Below are 10,000 nucleotides of genomic sequence, written 5' to 3'. Positions count from 1 at the left end.
CACTATGACATGGTCTTGGATGGTCACTCCTGCCTCTCACAACTACTGGATCACTATGACATGATCTTGGATAGTAACTCCGGCCTCTCACAACTACTGGATCACTATGACATGATCTTGGATAGTAACTCCGGCCTCTCACAACTACTAGATCACTATGACATGGTCTTGGATGGACACTCCTGCCTCTCCCAACTACTGGATCATTATGACATGGTCTTGGATAGTCACTCCTGCCCCTCACAACTACTGGATCACTATGACATTGTCTTGGATGGTCACGCCTGCCTCTCACAACTAGTGGATCACTATGACATGGTCTTGGATGGACACTCCTGCCCCTCACAACTACTGGATCACTATGACATGGTCTTGGATGGACACTCATGCCTCTCACAACTGCTGGATCACTATGACATGGTTTTGGATGGTCACGCGTGCCTCTCACAACTACTGGATCACTATGACATGGTCTTGGATGGACACTCCTGCCTCTCACAACTGCTGGATCACTATGACATGGTCTTGGATGGTCACGCCTGCCTCTCACAACTGCTGGATCACTATGACATGGTCTTGGATTGTCACGCTTGCCTCTCACAACTACTGGATCACTATGACATGGTCTTGGATGGTAACGCCTGCCTCTCACAACTACTGGAACACTATGACATGGTCTTGGATAGACACTCCTGCCTCTCACAACTGCTGGATCACTATGACATGGTCTTGGATGGTCACGCCTGCCTCTCACAACTACTGGATCACTGTGACATGGTCTTGGATGGACACTCCTGCCTCTCACAACTACTAGATCACTATGACATGGTCTTGGATGGTCACTCCTGCCTCTCACAACTACTAGATCACTATGACATGGTCTTGGATGGTCACTCCTGCCTCTCACAACTACTGGATCACTATGACATGGTCTTGGATGGACACGCCTGCCTCTCACAACTACTGGATCACTATGACATGGTCTTGGATGATCATGCCTGCCTCTCACAACTACTGGATCACTATGACATGGTCTTGGATGGACACTCCTGCCTCTCACAACTGCTGGACCACTATGACATGGTCTTGGATGGTCACTCCTGCTTCTCACAACTCCTGGATCACTATGACATGGTCTTGGATGGACACTCCTGCCTCTCACAACTACTGGATCACTATGACATATTCTTGGATGGCCACTCCTGCCTCTCACAACTACTGGATCACTCTGACATGGTCTTGGATGGACACTCCTGCCTCTCACAACTACTGGATCACTATGACATGGTCTTGGATGGTCACTCCTGCCTCTCACAACTACTGGATCACTATGACATGGTCTTGGATGGTCACTCCTGCCTCTCACAACTACTGGATCACTATGACATGGTCTTCGATGGTCACTCCTGCCTCTCACAACTACTGGATCACTCTGACATGGTCTTGGATGGACACTCCTGCCTCTCACAACTACTGGATCACTATGACATGGTCATGGATGGTGACTCCTGCCTCTCACAACTACTGGATCACTATGACATGGACTTGGATGGACACTCCTGCCTCTCACAACTACTGGATCACTATGCCATGGTCTTTGATGGACACTCCTGCCTCTCACAACTACTGGATCACTATGACATGGTCATGGATGGTGACTCCTGCCTCTCACAACTACTGGATCACTATGACATGGTCTTGGATGGTCACTCCTGCCTCTCACAACTACTGGATCACTATGACATGGTCTTGGATGGTCACTCCTGCCTCTCACAACTACTGGATCACTATAACATAGTCTTGGATGCTCTGCAGAACAAGCAAAATGCAGATGTAGTATGCACAGACTTTGCGAAAGTCTTCGACATGTGCGACCTTGTTGTAATAACACAAAAAATGCGCGATAAAGGAATAACAGGAAAAGTTGGTAGATTTATCTATAACTTCCTAACAAACAAAACACTAAGAGTAATAGTAAACAGAGTAAAGTTTGAGGCGGCTACAGTGAAAAGCTTTGTTCCACAAGGTACAGTACTGGCTGCCTGTGTTCCACAAGGTACAGTACTGGCTCCCAGTGTTCCACAAGGTACAGTACTGGCTGCCTGTGTTCCACAAGGTACAGTACTGGCTCCCAGTGTTCCACAAGGTACAGTACTGGCTGCCAGTGTTCCACAAGGTACAGTACTGGCTGCCAGTGTTCCACAAGGTACAGTACTGGCCGCCAGTGTTCTACAAGGTACAGCACTGGCTGCCAGTGTTCTACAATGTACAGTACTGGCCCCCAGTGTTCCACAAGGAACAGTACTGGCTGCCAGTGTTCTACAAGGTACAGTACTGGCTGCCAGTGTTCTACAAGGTACAATACTGGCTGCCAGTGTTCTACAAGGTACAGTACTGGCTGCCAGTGTTCTACAAGGTACAGTACTGGCTGCCAGTGTTCTACAAGGTACAGTACTGGCTGCCAGTGTTCTACAAGGTACAGTATTGGCTCCCAGTGTTCCACAAGGTACAGTACTGGCCGCCAGTGTTCTACAAGGTACAGTACTGGCTGCCAGTGTTCTACAAGGTACAGTACTGGCTCCCAGTGTTCCACAAGGTACAGTACTGGCTGCCAGTGTTCTACAAGGTACAGTGTTGGCTCCCAGTGTTCCACAAGGTACAGCACTGGCTCCCAGTGTTCCACAAGGTACAGTACTGCTCCCAGTCTTCCACAAGGCACAGTACTGACTCCCAGTGTTCCATAATGTACAGTACTGTCCCCCAGTGTTCCACAAAGTACAGTACTGGCTCCCAGTGCTCTGCAAGGTACAGTACTGGCTCCCAGTGTTCCACAAGGTAAAGTACTGACTCCCAGTGTTCCATAAGGTACAATACTATCTCCCATTGTTCCACAAAGTACAGTACTGGCTCCCAGTGCTCTACAAGGTACAGTACTGGCTCCCAGTGTTCCACAAGTTACAGTACTGGCTCCCAGTATTCCACAAGGTACAGTACTGGCTCCCAGTATTCCACAAGGTACAGTAGTGGCTCCCAGTGTTACACAAGGTACAGTACTGGCTCCCAGTGTTCTACAAGGAACAGTACTGGCTTCCAGTGTTCCACAAGGTACAGTACTGGCTCCCAGTGTTCCACAAGGTACAGTACTGGCTCCTAGTGTTCTACAAGGAACAGTACTGGCTCCCAGTGTTCCACAAGGTACAGTAGTGGCTCCCAGTGTTCCACAAGGTACAGTACTGGCTCCCAGTGTTCCACAAGGTACAGTACTGGCTCCTAGTGTTCTACAAGGAACAGTACTGGCTCCCAGTGTTCCACAAGGTACAGTACTGGCTCCTAGTGTTCTACAAGGAACAGTACTGGCTCCCAGTGTTCCACAAGGTACAGTCTTGGCTCCCAGTGTTCCACAAGGTACAGTACTGGCTCCCAGTGCTCCACAAGGTACAGTAGTGGCTCCCAGTGCTCCACAAGGTACAGTACTTGGCTCCCAGGGTTCTACAAGGAACAGTACTGGCTCCCAGTGTTCCACAAAGTACAGTACTGGCTCCCAGTGTTCCACAAGGCACAGTATTGGCTCCCAGTGTTCCACAAGGTACAGTACTGGCTCCCAGTGTTCCACAAGGTACAGTAGTGGCTCCCAGTGTTCCACAAAGTACAGTACTGGCTCCCAGTGTTCTACAAGGAAAAGTACTGGCTCCCATTGTTTCACAAGGTACAGTAGTGGCTCCCAGTGTTCCACAAGGTACAGTACTGGCTCCCAGTGTTCCACAAGGTACAGTAGTGGCTCCCAGTGTTCCACAAGGTACAGTACTGGCTTCCAGTGTTCTACAAGGAACAGTACTGGCTCCCAGTGTTCCACAAGGTATAGTATTGGCTCTCAGTGTTCCACAAGGTACAGTAGTGGCTCCCAGTGTTCCACAAGGTACAGTACTGGCTTCCAGTGTTCTACGAGGAACAGTACTGGCTCCCAGTGTTCCACAAGGTACAGTATTGGCTCCCAGTGTTCCACAAGGTACAGTAGTGGCTCCCAGTGTTCCACAAGGTACAGTACTGGCTCCCAGTGTTCCACAAGGCACAGTAGTGGCTCCCAGTGTTCCACAAGGTTCTGTACTAGCTCCCAGTATTCCACAAGGTACAGTAGTGGCTCCCAGTGCTCCACAAGGTACAGTAGTGGCTCCCAGTGCTCCACAAGGTACAGTACTTGGCTCCCAGGGTTCTACAAGGAACAGTACTGGCTCCCAGTGTTCCACAAAGTACAGTACTGGCTCCCAGTGTTCCACAAGGCACAGTATTGGCTCCCAGTGTTCCACAAGGTACAGTACTGGCTCCCAGTGTTCCACAAGGTACAGTAGTGGCTCCCAGTGTTCCACAAAGTACAGTACTGGCTCCCAGTGTTCTACAAGGAACAGTACTGGCTCCCATTGTTTCACAAGGTACAGTAGTGGCTCCCAGTGTTCCACAAGGTACAGTACTGGCTCCCAGTGTTCCACAAGGTACAGTAGTGGCTCCCAGTGTTCCACAAGGTACAGTACTGGCTTCCAGTGTTCTACAAGGAACAGTACTGGCTCCCAGTGTTCCACAAGGTATAGTATTGGCTCTCAGTGTTCCACAAGGTACAGTAGTGGCTCCCAGTGTTCCACAAGGTACAGTACTGGCTTCCAGTGTTCTACGAGGAACAGTACTGGCTCCCAGTGTTCCACAAGGTACAGTATTGGCTCCCAGTGTTCCACAAGGTACAGTAGTGGCTCCCAGTGTTCCACAAGGTACAGTACTGGCTCCCAGTGTTCCACAAGGCACAGTAGTGGCTCCCAGTGTTCCACAAGGTACTGTACTAGCTTCCAGTATTCCACAAGGTACAGTAGTGGCTCCCAGTGTTCCACAAGGTACAGTTCTGGCTCCCAGTTTTCTACAAGGAACAGTACTGGCTCCCAGTGTTCCACAAGGTACAGTACTGGCTCCCAGTGTTCCACACGGTACAGTACTGGCTCCCAGTGTTCCAAAAGGTACAGTACTGGCTCCCAGTGTTCCACAAGGTACAGTACTGGCTCCCAGTGTTCCAAAAGGTACAGTAGTGGCTCCCAGTGTTCCATAAGGTACAGCAGTGGCTCTTAACGTTCAACAAGGTACAGTACTGACTCCCAGTGTTCCACAAGATACAGTACTTGCTCCCTGTGTTCCACAAGGTACAGAAGTGGGTCCTAATGTTCCACAAGGTACAGTAGTGGCTCCCAGTGTTCCACAAGGTACAGTACTGACTCCCAGTGTTCCACAAGGTACAGTACTGGCTCCCAGTGTTCCACAAGGTACAGTAGTGGCTCTTAATGTTCTACAAGGTACAGTACTGGCTTCCAGCGTTCCACAAGGTACAGTACTGGCTCCCAGTGTTCCACAAGGTACAGTAGTGGTTCCTAATGTTCCACAAGGTACAGTACTGACTCCCAGTGTTCCACAAGGTACAGTACTGGCTCCCAGTGTTCCACAAGGTACAGTACTGGCTCGTAATGTTCCACAAGGTACAGTACTGGCTTCCACTGTTCCACAAGGTACAGTACTGGCTCCCAGTGTTCCATAAGGTACAGTACTGGCTCCCACTGTTCCACAAGGTACAGTCCTGCCTCTCAGTGTTCCACAAGGTACAGTACTGGCTCCCAGTGTTCCACAAGGCACAGTACTAGCTCCCAGTGTTCCACAAGGTACAGTACTAGCTCCCAGTGTTCCACAAGGTACAGTACTGGATCCCACTGTTCCACAAGGTACAGTACTGGCTCTCAGTGTTCCACAAGGTACAGTACTAGCTCCCAGTGTTCCACAAGGTACAGTACTAGCTCCAGTGTTCCACAAGGTACAGTACTGGCTCCCAGTGTTCCACAAGGTACAGTACTGGCCCTCAGTGTTCCACAAGGTACAGTACTGGCTCCCAGTGTTCCACAAGGCACAGTACTAGCTCCCAGTGTTCCACAAGGTACAGTACTAGCTTCCAGTGTTCCACAAGGTACAGTACTGGCTCCCACTGTTTTACAAGGTACAGTACTGGCTCTCAGTGTTCAACAAGGTACAGTACTGGCTCCCAGTGTTCCACAAGGTACAGTACTGGCTCCCACTGTTCCACAAGGTACAGTACTGGCTCTCAGTGTTCCACAAGGTACAGTACTGGCTCCCAGTGTTCCACAAGGCACAGTACTAACTCCCAGTGTTCCACAAGGTACAGTACTAGCTTCCAGTGTTCCACAAGGTACAGTACTGGCTCCCAGTGTTCCACAAGGTACAGTACTGGTTCTCAGTGTTCCACAAGGTACAGTACTGGCTCCCAGTGTTCCACAAGGTACGGTACTGGCTCCCAGTGTTCCACAAGGTACAGTACTGGCTCCCAGTGTTCCACAAGGTACGGTACTGGCTGCCAGTGTTCCACAAGGTACAGTACTGGCTCTCAGTGTTCCACAAGGTACGGTACTGGCTCCCAGTGTTCCACAAGGTACGGTACTGGCTCCCAGTGTTCCACAAGGTACAGTAATGGCTCCCAGTGTTCCACAAGGTACGGTACTGGCTCCCAGTGTTCCACAAGGTACAGTACTGGCTCCCAGTGTTCCACAAGGTACGGTACTGGCTCCCAGTGTTCCACAAGGTACGGTACTGGCTCCCAGTGTTCCACAAGGTACAGTACTGGCTCCCAGTGTTCCACAAGGTACGGTACTGGCTCCTAGTGTTCCACAAGGTACAGTACTGGCTCCCAGTGTTCCACAAGGTACGGTACTGGCTCCTAGTGTTCCACAAGGTACAGTACTGGCTCCCAGTGTTCCACAAGGTACGGTACTGGCTCCCAGTGTTCCACAAGGTACAGTACTGGCTCCCAGTGTTCCACAAGGCACAATACTCGCTCTCATCCGGTTCCTCATCCTCATATCTGACATAGACAGAGATGTAAGTCACAGCACCGTGTCCTCCTTTCTGATGATACCAGAATTTGCATGACAGTGTCATCCATCGAGGACCCCGTAAGTCTCCAAGCGGACATTAACCAAGTCTTTAAATGGACCTCAGAAAACAATGCAAAGTTCGATGAAGACAAATTCCAATTACTCCGCTATGGAAAACTCGAGGAAATTAAAACTATATCGGAGTATAAAACAAATTCCAATCACACAATAGAACGAAAAACTAATGTGAAGGACCTGGGAGTGATAATGTCAGAAAATCTCACTTCCAAAGATCACAACAATGTATCCAACACATCTGGTAGGAAAATGATAGGATGGATAATGAAAACCTTTTAAACTAGGGACGCCAAACCCATGATGATTGTCTTCAAATCGCTTGTTATCTCTAGGTTGGAATCTTGAAGTACGATAACTGCCCCCTTCAAGGCAGGCGAAATTGCAGACATGGAGTATGTACAGAGAACTTTCACTGCACCTATAAGTACAAAAAAGCACCTAAATTACTGTGAACTGTTCAAGTCTCTTGACCTGTACTCCTTGGAACGCAGGCGAGAAAAATACATGATAATATACACTTGGAAAATCCTAGAGGAACTAGTTCCAAATCTGCGCACGAAAATGACTCACTACAAAGGCAAAAGACTTGGCAGGAGATGCAACATTCCTCCAGTGAAAAGCAGGGACACCACGAGTACACTGAGAGACAACACTATAAGTGTCAGGGGTCCAAGACTGTTCAGCTGCCTCCCAGCATACATAAGGGGGATTACCAGTAAACCTCTGGCTGTCTTCAATACTCCTGGCTGTCTTCAATACTCCTGGCTGTCTTCAATACCCCTGACTGTCTTCAAGACCCCTGGCTGTCTTCAAGACCCCTGGCTGTCTTTAATACCCCCGGCTGTCTTCAATACCCTTGGCTGTCTTCAAGACTCCTGACTGTCTTCAAGACCCCTGGCTGTCTTTAATACCCCCGGCTGTCTTCAATACCCTTGGCTGTCTTCAAGACTCCTGACTGTCTTCAAGACTCCTGACTGTCTTCAAGACCCCTGGCTGTCTTTAATACCCCCGGCTGTCTTCAATACCCTTGGCTGTCTTCAAGACTCCTGACTGTCTTCAAGACTCCTGACTGTCTTCAAGACCCCTGGCTGTCTTTAATACCCCCGGCTGTCTTCAATACCCCTGACTGTCTTCAAGACCCCTGGCTGTCTTCAAGACCCCTGGCTGTCTTCAATACCCTTGGCTGTCTTCAAGACCCCTGACTGTCTTCAAGACCCCTGGCTGTCTTCAAGACCCCTGGCTGTCTTCAAGACCCCTGGCTGTCTTTAATACCCCTGACTGTCTTCAAGACCCCTGGCTGTCTTCAAGACCCCTGGCTGTCTTTAATACCCCCGGCTGTCTTCAATACCCTTGGCTGTCTTCAAGACCCCTGACTGTCTTCAAGACCCCTGGCTGTCTTCAAGACCCCTGGCTGTCTTCAAGACCCCCGGCTGTCTTCATTACCCTTGGCTGTCTTCAAGACCCCTGACTGTCTTCAAGACCCCTGACTGTCTTCAAGACCCCTGGCTGTCTTCAAGACCCCTGGCTGTTTTTAATACCCCCGGCTGTCTTCAATACCTTTGGCTGTCTTCAAGACCCCTGACTGTCTTCAAGACCCCTGGCTGTCTTCAAGACCCCTGGCTGTCTTCAAGACCCCTGGCTGTCTTTAATACCCCCGGCTGTCTTCAATACCCTTGGCTGTCTTCAAGACCCCTGACTGTCTTCAGGACCCCTGACTGTCTTCAAGACTCCTGACTGTCTTCGAAACCGCTGACTGTCTTCAAGACCCCTGACTGTCTTCAAGACCCCTGACTGTCTCCAAGATCCCTGACTGTCTTCAAGACCCCTGACTGTCTTCAAGACCCCTGACTCTCTTCAAGACCCCTGACTGTCTTCAGGACCTCTGACTGTCTTCAAGACCCCTGGCTGTCTTCAAGACCCCTGACTGTCTTCAAGACCCCTGACTGTCTTCAAGACCCCTGACTGTCTTCGAGACCCCTGACTGTCTTCAAGACCCCTGATTGTCTTCAAGACCTCTGACTGTCTTCAAGACCCCTGGCTGTCTTCAAGACCCCTGATTGTCTTCAAGACCCCTGACTCTCTTCAAGACCCCTGACTGTCTTCAAGACCTCTGACTGTCTTCAAGACCCCTGACTGTCTTCAAGACCCCTGACTGTCTTCAAGACCCCTGACTGTCTTCGAGACCCCTGACTGTCTTCAAGACCCCTGACTGTCTTCAAGACCCCTGACTCTCTTCAAGACCCCTGACTGTCTTCAAGACCCCTGACTGTCTTCAAGACCCCTGGCTGTCTTCAAGACCCCTGATTGTCTTCAAGACCCCTGACTCTCTTCAAGACCCCTGACTGTCTTCAAGACCCCTGACTCTCTTCAAGACCCCTGACTGTCTTCAAGACCCCTGACTGTCTTCAAGACCCCTGACTCTCTTCAAGACCCCTGACTGTCTTCAGGACCCCTGACTGTCTTCAAGACCCCTGGCTGTCTTCAAGATCCCTGACTGTCTTCAAGACCCCTGACTGTCTTCAAGACCCCTGGCTGTCTTCAAGACCCCTGGCTGTCTTCAAGACCCCTGACTGTCTTCAGGACCCCTGACTGTCTTCAAGACCCCTGACTGTCTTCAAGACCCCTGACTGTCTTCAAGACCCCTGACTGTCTTCAAAACTTCTGACTGTCTTCAAGACCCATGACTGTCTTCAAGACCCCTGACTGTCTTCAAGACCCCTGACTCTCTTCAAGACCCCTGACTGTCTTCAAGACCCCTAACTGTCTTCAAGACCCCTGACTGTCTTCAAGACCCCTGACTGTCTTCAAGACCCCTGACTGTCTTCAAGACCCCTGACTGTCTTCAGGACCCCTGACTGTCTTCAAGACCCCTGACTGTCTTCCAGAGGGAGCTGGACAGGTACATAAAGTCAGTACCTGACCAGCCAGGCTGTGGTTCCTACGTTGGTTTACGTGTGACCAGCAGTGACAGCCTGGTTGATCCAATCCTGAACCACCAGGCCTGGTCATGGAGG

The sequence above is a fragment of the Cherax quadricarinatus genome, chromosome 62, assembly GCF_038502225.1.
Source record: "Cherax quadricarinatus isolate ZL_2023a chromosome 62, ASM3850222v1, whole genome shotgun sequence".
NCBI classification, from domain to species: domain Eukaryota; kingdom Metazoa; phylum Arthropoda; class Malacostraca; order Decapoda; family Parastacidae; genus Cherax; species Cherax quadricarinatus.
The sequence above is the reverse complement of the archived record's forward strand: the minus strand, read 5'-3'. Positions refer to the sequence as shown.